General features: G+C 45.4%; 1 protein-coding gene and 1 pseudogene across 5 annotated transcripts in view; one reads left to right on the forward strand and one right to left on the reverse strand.

The window, feature by feature from the left end:
- POMGNT2 (protein O-linked mannose N-acetylglucosaminyltransferase 2 (beta 1,4-)) overlaps window positions 1-17,097 on the reverse strand; it is a 41,533-nt gene extending 24,436 nt beyond the window's left edge. For 2 of the 5 annotated variants that reach the window (XM_073333313.1, XM_073333316.1), the window contains exon 1: window positions 16,824-17,097. The gene's annotated coding sequence lies outside the window, so the exon portion shown is untranslated. Of the gene's footprint in view, window positions 1-6,840; window positions 6,925-15,839; window positions 16,399-16,818 lie in introns of those variants that run through there. The other 3 variants (XM_073333314.1, XM_073333319.1, XM_073333315.1) reach the window with 3 other exon arrangements.
- LOC140908027 (U1 spliceosomal RNA) lies at window positions 11,424-11,596 on the forward strand (annotated as a pseudogene).
- Window positions 17,098-22,512: the final 5,415 nt, after the last annotated feature.

The following is a 22,512-nucleotide window of genomic DNA, read 5'->3' on the forward strand; positions in this document are numbered from 1 at the left end:
CATTCAAACAGGCAATCTGCATGTGCAATGCAACAGCGAGTCTTCGCCCCAGCAACATCTGTCAAGCATGGGCCTTGCCAGAAAATGTATCTGACAATTGTGGTTTCCCCAGAAATTCTTCCTAGCACATGTAAGCTTCCAGGAAAATCCATTTGACAGTGTTATCTTCAAAGAAACTCAATTTTCTGGACAATTGTGATGATACATGAGGCAAACATTATCTGGGGTCTCACATCTTTTAAAAAAGAAAAGCCACTGAAACTATGATGATAAAAACAATGCTGAAAGAGTCATACAATCATACCATAACTGCTGCCTCAAAATAAAAACATACCTGATACTGAAATACCTGCATAATTAATTTGGGACCTAACTGACCTCAATACCTTTTGAGTGATGTTTTTCGCTACCCTAAAACCACAACAGGTATGCAGAGAAAACCAATGCTAGCAGGCTGTCCTCCTCATCGTTTGAGAATACTTAAAGAACGAAGAGGTAGTGGTTTACCTATCATGTTTTATTTAAATTGTTATAGGTGTTTGGGTCCAAGAGACCCCCCCCAAAGACTTTGAAAGTGGAGTACTCTCATTTTTTCCCATTGAACAACATTGAGGGGGGGTCTAACTGACCCCATTATCTTTTCAGTAACTTTTTTTGCAACACAAACACCACAACAGGTAGGATGAGAGAACCAATGAAGAAAGATTGACTTCATCATAATATAATACTTAATGTATGAAGCACAGGTTTGACATGAACATTTTTATTTACATTTTTGTGCGTGTTCAGGTCAGATAACCCTCCTAATATTTTGGAGTCTAAAAACTGTGGAAGAAGTTCCCCTGCCAGAGGCATGGTACTCAACCTTATGGGACAGGACATCAGCCTTTCCGTTTCTTATCCCTGGGCGATAGATAACTACAAAATTGCCTCGGCAAAGAAGAGGGACCAGCAGATCTGACGTTGGTTAATATGCCTGGCTGCATATAAAGGACCTGGACTGGAATGTCTGGCCTCATCTACGACAGTGGTTTTCAAACTGTGGGTCGCGACCCAGTACTGGGTCACGGAATGTAAGGCACTGGGTCGCAGCGGCTCTGGTCAGCACCGCCGACTGGACCATTAAAAGTCCCATCAGCTGTGCTGCCCAGCTATGGCAGGCTAGTTCCTACCTGTTCTGACACTGTGCTGCACCCCTGAAGCGGCCAGCAGCAGGTCCAGCTCCTAGGAAAAGGGGCCACAGGGTTCCCGGCCAATGGGAGCTGGGGTGGGGGTGGCAGTGCCCGCAAGCGAGGGCTGCGCGGAGCTGCTTGTGCGCCTCTGCCTAGGAGTCAGACCCACTGCTGGCCGCTCCCAGGGCGCAGCGTGGTGTCAGAACAGGTAGGAACTAGCCTGCTTTAGCATCCCCACTGCACCACTGACCAGGAGCCGCCCAAGGTAAGCCTGCACCCCAATTCCCTGCCCCAGCCCTGAGCCCCCCTGAACCCAGAGCCCCTTCCTGCATACCAAACCCCTACCCCAGAGCCTCCCCACACCCTGAACCCCTCATTTCCAGCCTCACCCTGCAGCCCGCATCCCAACCCTCTGCTCCAGCCCTGAGCTCCTCCCACACCCCAAACTTCTCATCCCCAGCTCCATTGGGTTGCGGGCATCAATAATTTTCTTCAACTGGGTCACCAGAAAAAAAGTTTGAAAACTACTGATCTAAGAGATGGTGCAATTCCTCAAAGGCTGCCTCTATGGCTAACAGGTCCTTGTCTCATATCATAGTTCCTCTCTGCCTGGACTAGCTTACATAAGTAGAAGGCAAAAGGGTGCAGTTAGCCATGGGGCCCTAGTGACTGGGACAACACTATGCCCATAGGAAAAGTTTGATGCATCAGTCTCTACCATACATGGTTTTGTGGGGTCTGGATGGGTGTCATGGTGACTCTCTCTGAGTTACTTGAAGGTGGACTGGGCTTTTGGGGACCAGGTGAATGCAGAAGAGCGGTTATAGGGACAACTAAGCTAGAAAAACCCTTGATAAATTGCTTATAAAAATTGGCAAAGCCCATGATTTGCTGTACCCCATGGACGCCTTTCGGGGTATCCTCGTTAGATATGACCGCCACGTTGCACAGATCCATGGTTAGCCCTTTCGGAGACATACATACCCAAGGAATTCAATTGTACCTCAGTCAAACTCGCACTTCTCAAACTTATACAGATGGTTCTGATAGAGTCTCTCTAGGATGCTGTATACAGGACGATCATGAAGATCCTGGTCTTCCGAAAAGATGAGGATACCATCAAGGTAGATGACTACAAAATGGTCTAGCATGTCCCTGAAGATATTGATAAAGTGCTAGAAGGTCACCAGACCATCTCTCAGGCCAATCGACATAACTAGATATTGTCATGTAAAGCCTCCGCTCAATCCAGCGGAATGTGATTGTAACATTTGTAACTTTTCAGTCATTGCGAGTATGATCATTAAGTATTGTAACCTTTTGCAAACTTTGTAACTTTAGTTATTGTTCCTTTTAAGCTTTGTAACCTTTTCAGTTACCACTTGTATAAACCTCCAAGCTTTGCCATACCCCATCACGCAATCAGAGAGAGTGTGGTGGTGGGGGAGGGACTGGGCGGAGAGGAACTGCAAGGAGAATAGAGACAGGTGAGTCTGATGTAATCTGCCCTGAGAAGGCAAACATGGGGTGCTGTAAAGAAAAGAACCTCCTGGTATGCATGAAAGGAACGAGGCCTGGGAATGCTTCTCTATGACAGACACAGAAGGGAAACTCAGTGTATGTCACAGGAACCGCCCATTTCCAAAAAAGGAAGAAGACGTGCACACAAGCCTCCTGCTTCTTGATCTGCTTGCCAGTCCGGATCTGTGACTGCAGGCAGACACACCAGATCTACTATGCTTCGGCTTCCTCTGCTGTCTCCGGTAACTCTCCACCTGTGTGCATGAGGGTACGAATGCGATGAATGAGTGCGCGCATGAATAAGCCCCATCCCTTTTCTGTTTGATCCAACAGAGGCATTTAATAAAAACAATATAAGTGTAACCCTGGGTTGGTTTCTAGGGAAACTGAGGTAACAGATATTAGAAATGTCCATATTGGGTACAGAAGGCAGTCTTCCACTTTCCTAATCTACACCAGATTATAAACTTTAGGGAGGTCTAACTTCATGAAGACGTTGGCAGAGTGAAGTAGTTCAAACAGTTTGCTGATAAGGGGTAAGCAATACTGGTTCTGGATGGTAACCTTGTTTAACACCCTGTAATCCACACAGAGCCACAGAGATCTGATGGATTAAATGCTTCTGAAGGTTCTCTTGAAGGTAGTTCTAGAGCGCCTATACTCAGAGAGGGAGTAGATGCCACCAAAATGGATCTTGGCTCCCAGCTGAAGGTCATCTGCATTCTTCTTATTGAGCATATCCACAAATCCTTGGTATTTAGCAGGTATCACAGAAGTAGTAGGAGGTGACACAGGGGATTCTGAGATTCCCTGCGACCTAACAGCCTCAGACTCGCATTCTCTGAGGAGGCAGACTAAACTGCAGCGGACTTTTGGCCCATGGCTGGGCTTTGGGAGACAAGATTGCCCACAGTGCAGGGAGTTGAAGTGTACTGTGTGTGCCTGCCAACGGACATGCAAACTGCGACTAGCAAGCCAGCTAGCCTACACCGAGGATAACCAGAGAGGATTGGGCTTGGATGAGCCCAAACTGGAGGGTGTTTTGATGACCCTGGAGGACGGTGACCTCCAAGGGGGGCAGTCTGGTGGGGCCCAACAAGAGAAGTGACCCATCAACAAAGTCCACCAAGTCTAGAGAGCTTTTTCGCTGGATGGCAATCATGTGCACTTGCACAAACTCCAAGTCCATGAAATTAGTGGAGGCACCCAAAACCACCAGTGCTTCCAGGTGGACCTGAGACACGTGGGGTGTCGAAGGGAAAGTCAGAGATGTGTTAGGTTCTGGGTAACCATTGCCAGAGTACCAGCAAACACATCTCACAATTGGATCCTGCTGTTAGAAGGATACCAACCCAGCCCGGTCCCCTCTAATGGGCCTGGGACTTGATGTTTTCCCAGCCGAGACACAGGTCAAGCCATTGCAAGACAGCTTGATGCAAAGTGTCCAGGTTCTCCACAGTACAGGCATAAATCTACCCTTCGGCATCAATTTTTCTCAGCATCAGAAAGCCAGGGCTGATTTACATGGGCTCAGTCTAGGGGGCAAAGCCAGCAGTTGGTGAGCTGGGATCTAAGAAACCAGCAAGGCAGAGGAGGCTAAGTTTCGCTCTCAGCGGAACACTTCAATCTCCCTGGTCACTCAACAACAGACCTGAAAGTGGCAATTCTTCAACAACAACAACAAAATCCTCAAAAACAGACTCCAATGTGAAACTGCAGAACTGGAATTAATTTGCAAACTGGACACCAACAGATTAGGCCTGAATAAAGACTGGGAATGGTTGGGTCATTATAAAACCTAAACCTCATTTCCCCCTACTGTTACCCACACCTTTTTGTCAACTGTCTGAAATGGGCCACTCTCATTACCACTTCAAAAATTATTTTTCCTCCCTTGGTATCCTGCTGTCAATTGAATTGTCTCATTAGACTGACCTCACACTTGGTAAGGCAATTCACATCTTTTCATGTATTTATACCTACTCCTGTATTTTCCACTCCAGGCATCTGATGAAGTGGGTTCTAGCCCACAAAAGCTTATGCCCAAATAAATTCATTAGTCTCTAAGGTGCCACAAGGACTTCTTGTTGTTTCCGTCAGACAGTTATTGATCAGTTCAATTAGATCATCCAGGCCAGGCTGAGACACCCCCTGCACCAGCTAGTCTTTGATTGCTTCATTGAGTCCGAGCCAGAAGTCATAATGCTGCGCAGCCTCCTTCCACCCAGTGTCTGCTACCAGATGTAGAAACTCTGCAGTGAATTTGGCAATGGATAGGAGTGCCCCTGCCATGATGCTTCAAGCACAGCCTCTGTTATGTATGTGCAGTCCAGGTCAAAGATTATCACCAGAGTTGCACAAAGTTTTCAAACAGGCTCAGGAGCAGGCTAGATTTCTCCAGCAGGGAGCCTTGACCAGGGCCTTCCCAGTCAGCAAGATGATGGTAAGTCCTTCCTAGTTGGGTTTGGTTGGAGGGGAATGCTTGTGGTTGCAAGAGAAACAGAAGCCGACCCTGATGCAGGACTCCACAAAATTTGCCATGGTCACCGTTGAACTTATCTGGCAGTGGACTCTTTGGTTCGGCGTTGGAGCTTCAGGGCAGCAACGTGACCCTGCAAGTTCTGTACAGCACACACTATCTGACAGAGAGGTTTGTTTTGGTGGAACCTGGGATGGCAGAGAACAGGACTCCTTTTCTCCTGATGGATTTTTGTTGGCAGGTTGCTTAAACTGTTAGGGATTGGGACATGGGTGTTCAGGCCTACCGGTCAGAGCCGGAGTCAGTAGCCAGGTGCCAGAACCAAGAGTCACACCCGGAGTCAGAGCTCAGGGTCAGAACCAGAGAGTCAGACACCAGATCCTGGAGCCAAAGTCAGGAATCAGAGCGGAGGTCACCTGGAGTGAGGCAAGGCTGGAGTGGGACTGGGACCAGGACCAAGACAGGAGCACAGCTGGGCTGGGAACAAGCAGGGGCGGGAACTATCATAGATGTAGGCAAATACTTTGAGCAGCCAGTACTGTGCTGCTGATCTTAAGAGCAGGTCTGCTACTTCTCTCAGCCAATCAGGTAGTTCAAATGGAGCCCAGCTGTGCTTGTTAGGCTGCCTGCGGGTTAAGCTAGCAGGTAAGCACACTAGCTGCCGGTCCTTACTCCCAACACACCCTCACTCTGCAGATGCTATTCTAGCCTGTTGCTAAAGTATTGGTTTGCATGCCTCTCCTCTTCCCTTTGACCACTCAGGCCCTGATCCAGCAAAGCACTTACACATGTGCTTAATTTTACATATGTGAGTTGTCCCATTCAATGTCAATGGGGCTACACTTGTGTTTAAAATTAAGTACAAAATTAAATGCTTTTCTGGATCAGTGCTTTAAACCATAAATTCTTCAGGACATGAATGTGTGTTTTTACATGTCTGTAAACTGTCTAGGACACAATTTTTCATCCTTAATGTGATGAAGTACAGCACTGCCATGCTAGCCCCCTTTGCTGCTACACTGTGGAGAAATCAAGAAGTAGGTTTCACAGCATCATGACTGAAGGAATCAGCATCTACCTTTTTATTTATTTATTTATTTATTTTTGACAGTCTAATTGCAGAACACCATCATCAATTCTGGGGAACAGAAATGGGAAGATGCACATAACAAAAAGACACACAACTTAGAAATACCGTACTAATGCAGAAGAAAAATCGAAGCTATAGATACTCTGTGAAATGAGTGGTCATTATTAAATGTGATATAGAAAGAACAGACGAGATTAAATCCATGTGATTCCATAAATTTGATCCAGTATGTCTACAGAACACATGGTGTCCAGAGTTAAATCCTATATTAACTTTATACCTGTCTGTTAGATGTCAATACTATTTACACACATTGTCTTAGTAAATCTGTACTAGACATGCTAGCTATATAGTAAATACACTATAATAGGACACACATTATAAACTTCATGTAGGTATCAACGTGCCAAGATTTTATGCCAACAGAGGTGATTGCTAGTGGCCAATAAAATACAACAGTACCCTATTTCGCAAATTTCTAAAAAATATATATGCTGTGTATCCATTCAGCTAAATGAACGCTAATAAATCATGTTCTGCCTCCAACCAGACATCTCAAGTAACCTCCACCCACTCACCTCCTCTCCTGTCATGAAGAAAATCAAGAGGAAGCACCACAGAATGTCAATCACACTGCAGATCCCTCCAGCACATGCCACTACCTATAATAAAGAAGGTAACGTGTCAAGGTAGTGATCACCCTCTACCACTAGATGTTTAAAATCATCTCAGCTGCAACAGATGCTGTGGCCTGTTAAGTGGAGTCTGCATGTGGAGAGCTCATGCCAGAACCTGCCCTTCCCAGATAGCGTTACAGTGGACTGCATCTTTATCCCGCCTCATTCCTTTGCTGGCCTTGTTCCTATGGGATTCTATGCCTCCCAAATAGCATTGCCTCCCGTGCCTGGATAGGCAATATGCGATCTTGCCCTAGCTTCCTAGCTCTGGCAAGATTTAATTTATTGATCTATTTATGAACTGAAAGCCAACTTGACCTTCCTCCAGGGAAAATACACAAGTAGCAGACAGGAAACATGGCAAGGTCACATTCATAGAACTTCCTTCAAATCATTTGCTGAAGGTGCTAGTTTTTGCACCCAACCAAAACAGGAAAAGGGGCCATGCTCTCAGTCCAGCACAAGCCAACACCATCTACCAAGAGACCTTATGCCTTTATGATGGTTCTGGTCTTCCTCAGCCCCAAAGGTAGTGTGGTCCTGGCGCCCAGGCCTATACCTGAATGGACTCCAGCCCTCCCTCACCATTATTTTACACCCATAATCCCTATGGATTTCTAGAGGGGCAGTCCCCAAAACAGTGGCTGCCTCTGGATATCTTCATTTGCATCCACAAAGCCTCAACAGAACATTTCCCCATACAAAAGGGTTTCCCCAGTTTTTGGGACCAGCAAGGACCTTGCAGCTGTGCCATCCCTGCTGACATGAGTTTAGGGGCAGAGGGAAGTATGTGACTCTGTATTTTCCTTAGAACAATGATCCATCAAGTCTAATATCTTGACTCTGATGGTAGCCAATACCCAAGGAACCACAGAGAAGCTCTCTTCATTCACCTAAGGACGGACCAGTTTGCTTCCAAAATATGCAGGCAGCTCACAATCATTCATAAAGTACATTTGTATCATCTGAAATCACCAGAATATAAACAATAGCTTCTTTAATATGAATAAAGAGCACCTATAACTTGAATTTCTTTTGCACGATACACTCTAGAGTGGTAGTAGTGAGTTCATAATTAAGGTTGTTCTCAGCTTTGCATTACAAGTCAGACTTTGGCCCTCCTGCCTCCAATATCATAAAAACGGTTTAAGATCGAACAAGCGATAGGCCCAGACTTGATCTGCACAACCAAATGTTAGAGGTTCAGGCATGAAAGAGTTTAAAATCTGGACTTGAGCCTGGATCTGAATTTGCAACTCAGGCCCATCTCAATTTGTGGCCCCATCCGCCACCTCAACACATAAGCTTATTATACTCTCTACCAAGAGTTATATAAAGCAAAAAGCATTAAAGTTTAAACATAATTACTTCCTTGTTGACCTCATCAATAAAAGACAAAGAACAGTAATAGGTTTTGGAATTTATCTAGTTATTGTGGCATAATTGCTACATAAAACTTCAGTTTATGGCGCAGAAAACATCCAACGAAAAAAAATTAACTTGTCTGCAGCGTGTTTAGCTTCTTCAGGTTTACAAAGCACAGCCTTAGCTTTGTGAATACATTAAGACTTATACTATATATTTCTGCATAGCTACAAAACTTGCTTTAATTATTTGGTTATTAAGCTAGCAAGAAGAATATCTAAGGGGCCAATCACTTTTGTACATATAATCCTGTTTTATGAATTGGTATTACAACTATTCTTTAGAATCTGTATTATAGTAGCACCTTGAGGCTCCCTTTCTGCAAGGTCTTTTTTTCCCCCCCCCTCTCTTTTTTTGCCAGCTTTACAATCTAAATAGACAAAGGGAGTATTATTGTAACCATTTTTGAAATGGAGAACTAAGGCACAGAAATATTAAGTGACTTGCCCAAGATCAAAAAAGTAAGTTTGTGACAGAGCCAGGAATTGAACCCAGGTCTTCTAAGCACCACTCCAGTTCCTTAACCATAAGAGCATCCTTATTCTTAAATTTTAGCAATTCTACCTGCTGCATACAAGAACAACACACCTGCTCACCATCTTAAAACAAGAAAAAGGCTACTTTGAGCACCCAATTTCAAGCACCACCAATAAAATCCTGTAAATAAAAGTATGTTTTTAAGGCCGACTGCCCCGATATCAGATCAGGATCAGTTCAGAGTTGTCAGAAGCAGTTACAAATGAAAAAAATTACTTGAACATACAATACAGCCTGACAGACAATAAATCAAAGAGTGAAAGTGACATCTGCAAATTCTGCCAGAGGGTACTGGGTGGTGTCCATCCCATTTTCAAAATTTTTGCAGAGGAAAAAAAATTAAATCAGAATCACTTTGTTTTCCTCTTTACCTGATCCATGATAGAATAAGAGAGACTCATGCTAACTTCTGCTCCTCCCCCACCAACACAATCTGTACCTCTTAATGACTAGGTGCATTTCCTCCTGCTATCCCAAGAAAAGGAAGTTACATAAAGAAAATCGCCACACTACTTAAGAGACGCTAGCAACAGCGGGATGTTAGCTTTATCCCACCTAGCCACAGGTTTCTTACTGCTCTTGACCACAGCTCTACAGCCAGCCCTGTGCAGCCAGACTCCTGCACCCACATGGAGTGCCATCAGGGCCTATCATTAGGGATCCATGCATGTGCTGGGGCCAACCACACAGAACTCATTGCAGTGTGCAGGCCTGAGGTGTCAGGTCCAGAGGTAGCTCTGCGGTTCTGGATATGTTCGTACACATGCATTGTATTAAAGCTGCCACTATTTTCCATACGAATATCGCCAGCAGGCTCCAACAGCAATTCAGAAGGACTGCAACACATTGCTGTGTCAACAGCAACACAGGCTTCTGTAACAGGTTAATGCTACATTGTAGCCTGAGTCATGGCCAATTTTGGCACAGATGTCACAGTGTTCATGGTAATCATGTACTCATATTTGAATAAAGTCCATGATAAATCCACCCTGCGCTCAACCCGCAGTAGCGGCTCTTCTCCCGTGAGGTTGGTCCCGGCACCCTGCTCCAGGCACTGTGACTTGGCATATGTGGTTCCAGGGCCACCTAGGTCTGCCCTATCCACCCTTCATAGATGAAGCTGGGGGGCAGACTCGCCAAACCTCAGTGGCACTGCGACCATGTGTGCGCTAAATGTAATGCCAAGAGTGGGGAGCTGGTACCAGCCCTGCACAAACTGGAGCTGCTGCTGTGGAGTCATCTCACGGTGAACCTTCCCCCCTGCCCCACCCACAAAAAAAAACTGCTCCTGAGGTTTTTTTTCCCCCTGAACCTCTGCTGTGAAATTTACTTTAAAAAAAAAAAAGTGCGCTAAAATCATAGCCTTAGCAGTGCCAAAATCTCACATCAACAGCAAGATTAATGTAACCCTGTTGCCTTCCATGGCTGCACCCAGATAAAACTGACTGGAGCTTCGCTAACAATTCTGTCGATGGTGCGAAAGGAGGAACAGAATCCAGCTACCACCCTCAGTTGTGTTGGCTCTGCAAGGCTAACAGGAGTAAAGAGTATTTTATTCACGAAAGCAAACAGATACCGTCGACTACACACAGCGAGCAGAACCGATGAATAAGGTGGTACCATTTTAGCAATCACTTTTCAGAACAGAACTGCACTTTAAAGTTCTAAGAAGGCTTTTGAAAGCAACACTGACTATGAAATAAATACACTGTTTTGAGGTGGGGGGAGGTTTATTACCTACATACAAATTGTGACAAAGTTCCTCCTCTGCCTTGGTGGGTCCTGCCCTTATTGGCAGATTTGCTTCCCTCAGAGATTCACAGCAGCCCTCAATTTGGACACTTTTGCTAGTGGCTCAAACCTGCCGTTCACTCAGCTAACCTCATCTTTGGCCAGCATTGGAAAAAGGAAGAACAACAATCCCCGCAACCTCTGCTGATCCACCATGTGGGTCAGGGAACAGCCCAGAGACCTTCCCCTCTGGTGGAACCCACAGTCCAGGTCGACTCCTCCTGTGTCTGACCAGGAGTTGGGAGGTTTGGGGGGAACCCAGGCCCGCCCTCTACTCCAGGTTCCAGCCCAGGGCCCTGTGGACTGCAGCTGTCTAGAGTGCCTCCTGGAACATCTGCGCGACAGCTACAACTCCCTGGGCTACTTCCCCATGGCCTCCTCCAACACCTTGTTTATCCTCACCACAGGATCTTCCTCCTGGTACCTGATAATGCTTGTACTCCTCAGTTCTCCAGCAGTATGCCTTCTCATTCTCAACTCATAGTGCTTCTTGCTCCCAGCTCCTCACATGCATGCCACAAACTGAAATGAGGTCCTTTTTAAACTCAGGTGCCCTGATTAGCCAGCCTCCCCTAATTGATTCTAGCAGCTTCTTAATTGGCTCCAGATGTCCTAATTAGCCTGCCTGCATTTGTTCCAGCAAGTTCCTTCTTGTTCTGGAACTGCCCCTGTTATCTTACCCAGGGAAAATGGACCTGCTTAATCTGGGACTAATATACCTGCCTTCTAACACTCTTACCTGGCAGGGGAGACACCATGATCATGAAGGTGGTTTTCCCAGGGTGAGGCTCAACCATTGCACTGCAGGTGTGTTGACCCCTGCGATTTCCCCAAATGCGGGAAACTTGACTGTACAATTTGTGGTAGTGGGGGACTGCATTCATGCTCAAAAAACACTCTCCTGTAGCCATCTGGCCTGACCCTGTCACAAAACGTACAAATTTCACTCCAAAACTTAGAACCTGAACCATGCAAGTCAACAGCAAATCTCCCACGGAATTCTCAGCATCTGGCTTGAGCATGTCTATGCATTATAAATAGATAGCTATTTTCTTCTTTTTCTAAAGTGTTCCTTCAGTTGTAAAGGCTGCTACTGCTGTTAAGTAAAGTGCACCCATTTCACAAGTAAAGAGGGAGATAAAAAGGTCTCTCCTGTGAAGTACTGCACTGCATTCATGTGAGAGAACAGGCTTCTTTAAGAGGAGAGAGAGAATGGATGGGATGACTCCCGAGATTAGTAATGGAAAGAGTCTTTTAGTATGTGAAATGAGCTGACTGTCAAGGTCCAATCCCCAGAGTGCCCTATCACAATTGGCACCCTTAGCAGCAGGCTCAGAGGCGGAAGACTGAATGGTCCCAAGTTCTGTGTTCCGTGTGGCCCATTTATGCCACTCTGGCAACATAAAGGGCCTGTAAACGCAGCACAAACAGGTTATGGGAACTAGCCTTAATTTTAAAGAAAGTCCTCAGATAGCCCTGTGCCCTCCCTCTGCTCCCCCGCCTTACTCTCTCTGGTGTAGATAGTGGGGTGTGGCTAGAACCATCTCTGGCTATTCTCAGATGTGGAATGGACTGTCGGGGGATGCTGCAGCAAAGCACAGATTAGAGCAGCTCTGAGACTGCTCTAATTTACACCTGGGAAATGAGAAAGTAAAGAGATCAAAGGTGGCTTAAAGATGCATTTGCTGCCAAACTCTTCCTGCATCTAGTATAGATCAATGAGAATCTGGCCAGAGGCTAAAATACTCAGTGGTCCCTCCAGATCACGGAAGATACATATTAAAGGAATACTGTCAATTTAAAAATCATGTATTATAAACAGAATTCTGTACGGTTGTAACAACCTTTGGTGATTGAAAGTGAAAGAATTTTAAAATCCAATTTGCTTATTAGTTTTTTTCTCTCTTCATTGCATCCATTTCCTTTGTAGAACAAATCAATGAAGTCCGTTTCACTTTGGGATGCTTCATGTTGCATTTATAGGGTTTCAAACAATGCAGATAAATGTTAACATGTTTAAAATCAACTGTTTCCACTGGAATTTTAAAAATAATTGTGGCAACATTAATCTAGAGCTTTCAGGTTAGAAAAATCTTGGTTTGGCCCAAAAATTAAATCCTTGGTCAAATTTAAAACTAAGTCTCATTAATGAAGTGAAATGGGAAACTTTCCACTGCTCCTTTTCCCTGTAGAAAGAACATATAAATACAAGACATTCTTCAAATAAATTAAGAGTTTGACCTAAAACTGTTAAAAGCTATTGAATTTAATAACTAGGACAAAAATGTATCATTAGCCTACCTGTTGTCTGTAAGTGATATCAAAGCTTTTCTTATGTAAGAGTACCTATAAATGAGATTCCTACAATATGCAGATGCAAGGACAGAGTTATACCTTCCACCTTTCATTTCACAACATCCCTGTTAAGGCCCTAATCCTGTAAAAACACACACATGCTTAATGCATGTGAGTATTGCCACTGGACTCAACAGAATTACTCATGCTAAAAGCTAAACATGTGTATGTGTCTTTGTGGGATCGGGGCTTAGACAAGATTCTGATAGTTATTTTGTGACCTCTCTGTTACATGTTTTCTGCCCAATATATCTTTAGTGTAGTCAAAAAAAAAAAAGGGACAAGATTCTGAGCTAGAGAAGCACCAGCAGGTATCACTATGAAAGTAGAATGGTTCATTTAAACAGGGCTGATGGAGAAACTATTGAAGAAATCCTCCAAAAACATCACAGAATAGACCCTGATGTCTGTGGCAGTGACTATTCAGTACTACTCAGAGACTAATTATGAAAGTGAAGCCAGTCTGACACAGGATTGTGCACTGTCTAATAACTCGCTTTGAAAACTCCAGGTGTAAGCTCACCCACGCTGATTTCAAGGCTCTGGTGTTTATCCACTCTCAATGGTATCCACTCTGTCTGATGAGCAATTTTTATGTTTTCTATGAAGTTCAGCTCACCTGTAGCATCTGATTTTGAAACAGATTTAGGTTCCAAAAACACTCACATGCCCCATGTTAGGAAACCATTTTAGATACGACCATTGAAGTCAATGGAGCTACGACATTTTACAGCAGCTGAGGATCTGCCCCATGGGTTTTAAAAGCAGTTTCTGCAAACACTTAGGTTGGTTGGTGTGGCTAGGGCATAACTTTGTTATAAATATTTGTGAAAATGCTGAGTCTAGTTTGCTGCCACTGAGAACAAATGTATGCCCTGGCTACATCAACCAGCATAACTGTTTCAGAAAGCTTAAAAAAAAGCTAATAGTTTCATATTGGTGGGGGTTGAAAATCGGGGGGTGGAGGGCGTAGGGGGCGTGGCCTGCTACAATCTAATTCGCAGCTGGGCCAATAGAATCACAAGAAACTCAAGGTCAAAAGTGAGTTGACAGGTCAGACAATTTAATTGGAAAAAACACTTCGATTTAGTTACCCAACCCATTTAGTACTGTTATTTAACAGCGAATGACTGTAGATAATTAGTCCCGAAACATTAAACAGGAAACTAGATTGTATGTCCATGGCATACTTTACAAGTATTGGAGGTTGAACTCTGGCCCCAATGATGGCTAATTAAAGCAAGCACTGGGGTATCCAAGTAGAACTGCCACCCTGAAGGTATAAACCCATCAGATTTGCTTTTGCAGCAATAAATAATGAGGCTGGTTTCCGACATACAAAAAATATTGCTACTGTATGCCAATGAAAATGATGGCGAGGATACTAAGAAATCTTGCAAACAATATGTTTAACTTGAAGCATAAGAGTAGCCCCATTGACATCAATGACACTACTCACACCAGCCTAGGCATGTACATAAGTGTTTACAGTTTGGAGCTAATCTTGTGTAACTCACTGGTGAGTGCATGTTACAGGTCCCCACAATGCTTGATCCACAGAGAAACTGAGCTATTTCAGCCCCTGCTAGAGAGCCCTGACTCTACAGTGCAACTGTAGCAGCTCACGCTTTTAGCTCTGCAGTCTCCCAGGTCAATTGCTAGTGTGTTGGTTGGGGGGTATTGCACTTTTGCACCACTGAAGTCAATGGGAGCTTTACCAGTGACTTCAATGGGCACAGGTTGAAACCCTAATTTCCAAACATACCAAGATCGGGTAGAAATGTAAAATAGCATCCTGCAATCTTAAAATTAGAGCACATATCTAAATGTTCTCTCCCATCACTTTACTAATAGATAAATGCCAACTACTGTACATTATGTTGTCAATAGTAATCCCACTGTGGTATTTAATATTCTAACATTATCCCTTGCTATTATCAGATGCTCAGATACTGCAGTTACGGGCAGCAGTGTACGAAACTAGATAACAAATGTGTATTTTGTCTTTTGGCAATTGCTGCCTTTTTAATGGCAGCCATTATATATTAATAGAACAATGTAAATATGAGTGGAGTAGTGTGTGTTAACTGAAGTGGGGGGAGAAGGTAGTGAATTTAGTGTTCATGTAAGGTACTAGACAGATAACCCTGGATTTGATTCTCCAGGATTATCAAACAAACAGGTACACAAGAGGCAGCAGCAATACGAACTTTGCCATAATGTTTAGTCATCATACATCACCTGTGATACAGAAAGCCACCCCACTAAAGTGATGGGATAATTCAGCCTCCATAACCATGAAGGGCCTGATTTACGAAGATATTTAGACACCTAAAGACACAGATAGGCATCTAATGGAATTTTCTAAAGCACCTAGGTACTTAACTCCAATTCAGATAGAGCAGAGACTTCAACCTGGGTCTCTGAAATCCCAGGCAACTTCCCTAATCACCACTCTGCAGAGTCAGTCTCTTTCTGCCTCAGAGCCTATATAGTTACTTATATAAAGAGAGTGTGACTGATGGTTAGGGCACTTGCTGAGGATGTGGGACTTGAACTTGGGACCTGAACTTGGAGCCTTCCACATCCCCTATGAGTGCTGTAACCCTAATGCTGTTGGCTAATCAGGTCTCTTACCCACACCCTAGGAATTCCATCCAAGACCTGAAAACTTTCCCAACAAACACTTCATTGAGTGACCTATTTTAATGAGGGAGAGGGGGACGTTTCACTGAAATATTCCCAACCAGCTTTACAAACAACCCTCAATGTCATTTTTGTTTAATACCAACCTTACATCCAGGGAGTCAAAGGAGAAAGGTTTAAGGAGGCACTAGTGGTTCAAGGACTGGGACTTGCTCTGCTCAGTGCTGGCTTTCTTCCCCTACCCCCCAAAGTTTAAAAAAAATCTCAAAGTTAATGGCCCTATGAACAGACACAGAGAGCTGTCCATGTGGATCGGCTTAAAGGCGTGGCACCATTGCGGGGCAAGGGACTTAAATTTTTAGGACATAAACATTGCAATAGGGAGCTAAGCAATGGTTTGGAATGATAATGTAATCAACTTCTCCTGCCTCATGACCAGTTCAGGAGCAGTGCTTGAATTCTGAAAATTTGTCCCAGTTTTAAAGTGCTTCCAAGAGGGAAAGCACTAAGTTGTGACAGACATATGTGACAGTGATAAGAAAGGGAATAACAGCAATACCTAACTCTTAGATAGCACTTAGCTTCTCTGTAAAGCACTTTGAAATCTAAAAGATGACTAGTATCATTATTCCCAATGTACAGATGGGGACAAATCACCCATACCTAATCTCCATATCCCGGGAAGTTTCCAGTCCCTCCCCCTTTCGAATTTCTTTCCATTTTTCCTCTCAAATTATATAGGTTTCAGAGCAGCAGCCGTGTTAGTCTCTATTCGCAAAAAGAAAAAGGAGGACTTGTGGCACCTTAGAGACTAACCAATTGATTTGAGCATAAGGTGCCACAAGTCCTCCTTTTCCTTTTTGCGAATTATATACGCTGCCTATACTTCGGAAGCTCCTTGCAGTTGCAAGGAACAGCAACCGAAGCCCGACACTGCCCCCCAAACCCGGCCGATATTTGAGATCCTGGTTTCCCAGTCCCAGCCTAGCACACAGAGCATGCCTCCGTGTCCACCCAGCAGAGAACGGCGGGGCCTCTGCGCTCCCTCGAAAACAAGCCCAGGTCTGAAACAAGCGCCGCCCGCCGGTCTGTGCCCCGCCGCACACCGCGCTGGCCGCGTCTCACCTCACCTGCCGCCCGCCGCCGCGGCCGGTCCTAGGACTCCGCAGCAGCCGCAGCTCCCCTGCCTGGGCTCCTCCCCCTCGCGCCGCCGCTTCGCAGGGTCTCCGCGTTCTGTCTCCGCCCCCCCGTGGAACCTCACAACTTCACCCCTCCCCAGGCGCGCGCCGCAGCGAGCACGAGCTCCTCCGGCCCGGCCAGCTGCTCTCGCAAAGTGGGTTTAAAAGGGCAGCAGCAAGCGCGCCCAGCCCGGCGCTTGCTCTCTTGTTTATGTCCAGTCCCGGAGCGCCCAGACAAGCGCTTGCTCATGCTCAGTGCCTGCATGGTCACTTTCTGTCTGGCAGCCCCTGAACTGCCTAAATGCATTGTGGGGATTGTAGTGTTGTAATATAGTCCTACTTTACTTTGGGTTTTCCTGGAAGTGTCTCTGTGTGTAGGGGAGTAGGGAGAAGAGGAGGAGGAATAATCTTCTGTTTCTTATCAGAGGGGTAGGCGTGTTAGTCTGGCTCTGTAAAAGCCGCAAAGAGGCCTGTGGCACCTTACAGACTAACAGAAAGCTTATGCTCCAATACGCCTGTTAGTCTATAAGGTGCCACAGGACTCTTTGCCCTCTGTTTCTTGTTATTTTAAACATTAAATGCGGTGTAGTTATTTTATTCAGTGTTGGGCCCAGGTTGTTAGAAAGACAAGGTGGATGAGGTAATATCTTTTATTGGACCAACTTCTGTGGGTGAGAGAGAGAAGCTTTGGCGCTTATCCAGAGCTCTTCCTCAGGGTCTCGAGAAGATCTGTCCCAGACCCTGAAGAAGAGCTCTCTATGAGCTCAAAAGCTTGTCTCTCACACACAGAAGTTAGTCCAATAAAAGATATTACCTTACTCACCTTGTCTTTCTAATAATTATTTTGTTAGTCACGCCATATTGGCTTCCACATAGTCATTCCACTAGGGAATATTCTTCTTTCTAAATGGATGAACCATAATTTCTTACGACTCACACAACAGATATAAGTGTGTGTGCATATGCAAACAATAGAAGTGAGATTGGTCCTGTAAACTTACTTTGGACTTACCGGCTTATTGTCTGGATGTAGAATCATAGAAGATTGGGGTTGGAAGAGATCTCAGGAGGTCATCTAGTCCAATCCCCTGCTCAAAGTAGGACCAACCCCAACTAAATCATCCTAGCCAGGATTTTGCCAAGCCGGACCTTAAAAACCTCTAAGGATGGAGATTCCACCACCTCCCTAGGTAACCCATTTCAGTGCTTCACCACCCTCCTAGTGAAATAGTTTTTCCTAATAGCCAGCCTAGACCTCCCCCACTGCAACTTGAGGCCTTGTTCTGTCTTCTACCACCACTCAAAACAGCCTAGCTCCATCCCCTTTGGAACTCCCGTTCAGGTAGTTGAGGCTGCTATCAAATCCCCCCCCACACACACGCACACACACTCTTCTGCAGACTGAATAAGCCCAGTTCCCTCAGCCCCTCCTCATAAGTCATGTGCCTCAGCCCCTTAATCATTTTCGTTGCCCTCTGCTGGACTCTCTCCAGTTTGGCCACATCCTTTCTGTAGTGGGGGGCCCAAAACTGGATGCAGTACTCCGGATTTGGCCTCACCAGTGCTGAATAGAGGGGAATAATCACTTCCATCCATTTGCTGGCAATGCTCCTAGTAATGCAGCCCAGTGTGTCGTTAGCCCTCTTGGCAACAAGGGCACATTGTGACACATATCCAGCTTCTCATCCACTATAACCCCTAGGTCCTTTTCTGCAGAACTGCAGCTTAGCCAGTCGGTCCCCAGCCTGTAGCAGTGCATGGGATTCTTCTGTCCTAAGTGCACGACTCTGCACTTGTCCTTGTTGAACCTCATGAGAATTCTTTTGGACCAATCCTCCAATTTGTTTAGTTCACTCTGGACCTACCCCTACCCTCCAGCATATCTATCTCGCCCCCAATTTAGCATCATCCACGAACTTGCTGATGGTACAATGCATCCCACCCTCCAGATTATTAATGAAGATGTTGAACAAAACCGGCCCCAGGACTGACCCCTGGGACACTCCGCTTGATACTGGCTGCCAGCTAGATATCGAGCCGTTGATCACTACCCATTAAGCCCAACAATCTAGCCAGCTTTCCATCCACCGTATAGTCCATTTATCCAATCCATACTTCTTTAACTTGCTGGCAAGAATACTGTGGGAGACCGTATCAAAAGCTTTGCTAAAGTCAAGGTATATCACATCCACCGCTTTCCCCATATTCACAGAGCCAGTTATCTCATCATAGAAGGCAATCAGGTTGATCAAGCATGACTTGCCCTTGGTGAATCCATGTTCACTGTTCCTGATCACCTTCCTCTCCTTCAAGTGCTTCAAAATGCAGGGCTACCCTTCAGGACATTGGATAGAAGCACTTAGATGCCAGGGTGAGGGGTGACCTTATAAAATCTTACACAGATAGATTAGATGGAAGCAACATGCAGCAGGGATGAATGTGCTTTGGGTTCACTGCCTTCCTACCAACCAAAAATTAGCATTCACTTCTGTTTCCTTAAATATGAAACCACTATTAGTTGTAACTGTCACTGCTTAAGGGCCAATTACATTTTTAAAGTAGATGGAAGTAAAAAGAGAGGATCTGGAGTGAAAGGGCATAGAAGTGGAAAGTGCCAGCTCTCATTTTCCATTAACCCTGCAAAAGCCATTAAGCTGAGAGCTGTGCAGATGGGCCCTGGCTTCTGCAGATTTCCTAAAGCCAAGCACAAGGCTCGGGAAATACACGAATTTCAAGAACCCATCAGTGTAACATAAAGAAGATCAGAGGCTGCATTTTAAATATAAACAAACAAAAGCACTATCACATCTTTCAGTTTCCCTAGGCACCAGTACACCTTGCTATTTTAAAAAGAAGTCATTGGAAGCTGTGGGTGCTTCTCATGCCAATGTTGCCAACTCTCAGGATTTCTTGGGGAGTTACATGAGCGTGGTTGGTACTGGAAGCTAAGGCTAGTCCCCCCATGAAGCCAGAAGCTCCTGATCTCTCCTGAATTTCATCCCTGCCTGGGGAAATCCCCTTTGCTTTGTTGTATTCCCCACCTTCCCGCCTCCTCAGAAAAGCCACCAATCAGTGATACTACAGGAAGCAGGCAGATTCCCCCTCCCCTCAGGGACATTGGGGCAGGGGGAGAGGGAATAGCCAACAGCTTTCTCACAGGAGGGGAGCAGAAAGAGTTCTGCAAAGCCCTACTCCTCCATCCCCTCAAGTGAATAGTGGGTCAGTCAGCTCTCGGCTTCTCCTGTTGATCCCAGCAACACTAGCCCAGGGAAAGGGTGAAGAACTCCTGGAGCTTGTCTCCCACCCGAGCCCGGGATGCAGAAGAAGTGACCCTGCTGCACCTGTCTCCCCTACTTGCCTGGGTTGTATGTTTGTGAAGAACCACAGGAGCATGGGTGAAGATGGAGGAACAGGCCGATTTGGGGGTTACGTAATTAATTGGGGGGGCACATAATTCAATCAATCAATTACAGGCAACACTAATTGTCTCACATACACTGGGGACGGGCAGGAGGAATTCAGATTTTTTTTCTTTAATTGTGATTTTTGGAGTCTGGCTCAATTTTTGAACTTTTGGAGTTAGCACTATGGTCACCTCTCATGAGGTTTGTTTGTTTTTAAATAGAGTTTTTGGCCAGTCTCCTGATTTTTGAACCTGTGGGGGGGGGTGGTGGTGGTGAGATCATTTAAGGTTGAAAAATGAAGGCCTCACCCCAAGTGTTTTCAGGGGCACTCCAATTACTCTTTCTGCACCGCTAGGTGGGTGGATTTGCCATTCTATCCTTTCTACCACTACCACCTCCCTGCTCTGCCCTATCTTTTCCCCATCATTATAGTCACTTCCCTTCATAGCTTTTTTCCCATAACTCCTTTCCCTGCCATCTCATTCTCATCCCCCTCCCAGGCATTCTTATGCCCCTAACATCCTCTCTGTTCCTTCCAGTCTTTTGCTCACCTACATTCTTCAACTTCCCATGGTCTCCATCTCTTTCCCCCATTCTCCCTTCCTTTCCTCTTCAGTTTCTTGTCTTCCCTCCCCAATCTCTCTATCCTGACATTCCCTTGGTCCTCAGTCTGTCTGCCCCCACAGTCCCTACCTGTTGGCCACATTTCACTGTCCCCTCACTGTCTCCTGCCTGGACTATACTCGGTAAATGGGGGCAGTAACTTCCATTAAAGAAAGCCTGGCTTCAGTCCCTTTGGAGACAATGGAAGATAGTAGCCATCTTTTCTAGAGCCAGGCTCATTTCCAGCACCAAAGGATCTAAGGAAGTGATGGCCATTGGGGTGAGGGTACCCATGGGGGCATGTGGTGATTTTAAACAGAGAGAACGCACAAGACAGTCCAAGCTTATCCTGAGATCATCATCATCTTTTAAAACAATACACTAAAATCATGAGGATAACAGAGAGAGATGGCACCTCTGTATGTTTTATGATTAAACCAGCCCTCAGTGATACAATCTTACAACCAGCCATACAATCTTACAAAGTCTGTGCCTGATTCTGCTTCTACTGAAGTCAATAGATGGTTTGCCATTGACTTCATTCAGGCCCTCTGTCATGGGAACTTCCTATTTCCACACCCGTGTAGTACTCAGCAGTTAATGATACGGTAGTAATTCTCATGTTTGTATGTATAATTAAATAATCCCAGAGCGATAAAATTGTTAAACATGCTTTCCATAAATTAATGTAATGCTTTAAGTGTTGAAACATTTGCCCCTGCTAAACTTGATTTCCCCCAAATGACTATCAATTTAATAACTTAACACTCCCTCCCCCCAATCTGTGTTTTGTTCCAAATTATGTAACTAGTGATCCAAAGAGCTATCTTTTGTAAAAAGAGATATACACCAAGGGTGGGATTTTTCAAGAATACTCAATGTGGGTCTAAATCTACTTCCATTGAAGTTCACATGAATTTTACCATTGACTTCCCTGGGAACAGTTAGGCCAACGCTGAGTACTTCTGAAAAATCTCATCCTAGATTTGCACAAAAGCTATAAGAATGACTAAAATAACTATAAACTTAATGAAATATTGGCTTGTGAATTGACCAACTGAAAGAGGTCTCATCTACCAAATTTCTAATCATCTCTGTGAGTTATAGTTCAGTCTTAAAAAGATCTTTAAAAAGTGCGAGGTCTATGTAGCAAGGTCTCAGTTGGTCTACCAAGCCACTAGGGGGTGGCGAGGAGCTACTGCCTTGCCAAACGGCCCTGGTCACACCTCTCTGTTGATGGGGAATTAGCGGAGGGAGGTGTGACGTCGCAGTTGGCGTGACACAGGAGTACCGGCCAGAGTCCGCGGCGCACCCCTCAGGCAGGGGAGCGCCGGCAAGAGTCTATGATGCTTTATCGGGTGGCAGGGGAACACAGGCCCACCCACCACTGGGTCAGCGGGGATCTGTCTGCAACACGCTGACCAAACACCAACTCACCACACTGTCCAGTTCCACCCCGGGCTACTTCCTGCCCGGTCTCTCAAGTGGGTCCCTCTGGTTCCTCTCACTTGTTAGGGTATTCAGCCACCGGTAGCTCCAGCTCGCCCTCAGCATTGGGTTCATTTGGGCTCGGGTTGCTGGCCGGCTCCTCCAGTTCCTCGGGGTACTCTGCGGCCAGCAGTCCTGGTAACCTG

The sequence above is a fragment of the Lepidochelys kempii genome, chromosome 2, assembly GCF_965140265.1.
Source record: "Lepidochelys kempii isolate rLepKem1 chromosome 2, rLepKem1.hap2, whole genome shotgun sequence".
Taxonomy (NCBI): domain Eukaryota; kingdom Metazoa; phylum Chordata; order Testudines; family Cheloniidae; genus Lepidochelys; species Lepidochelys kempii.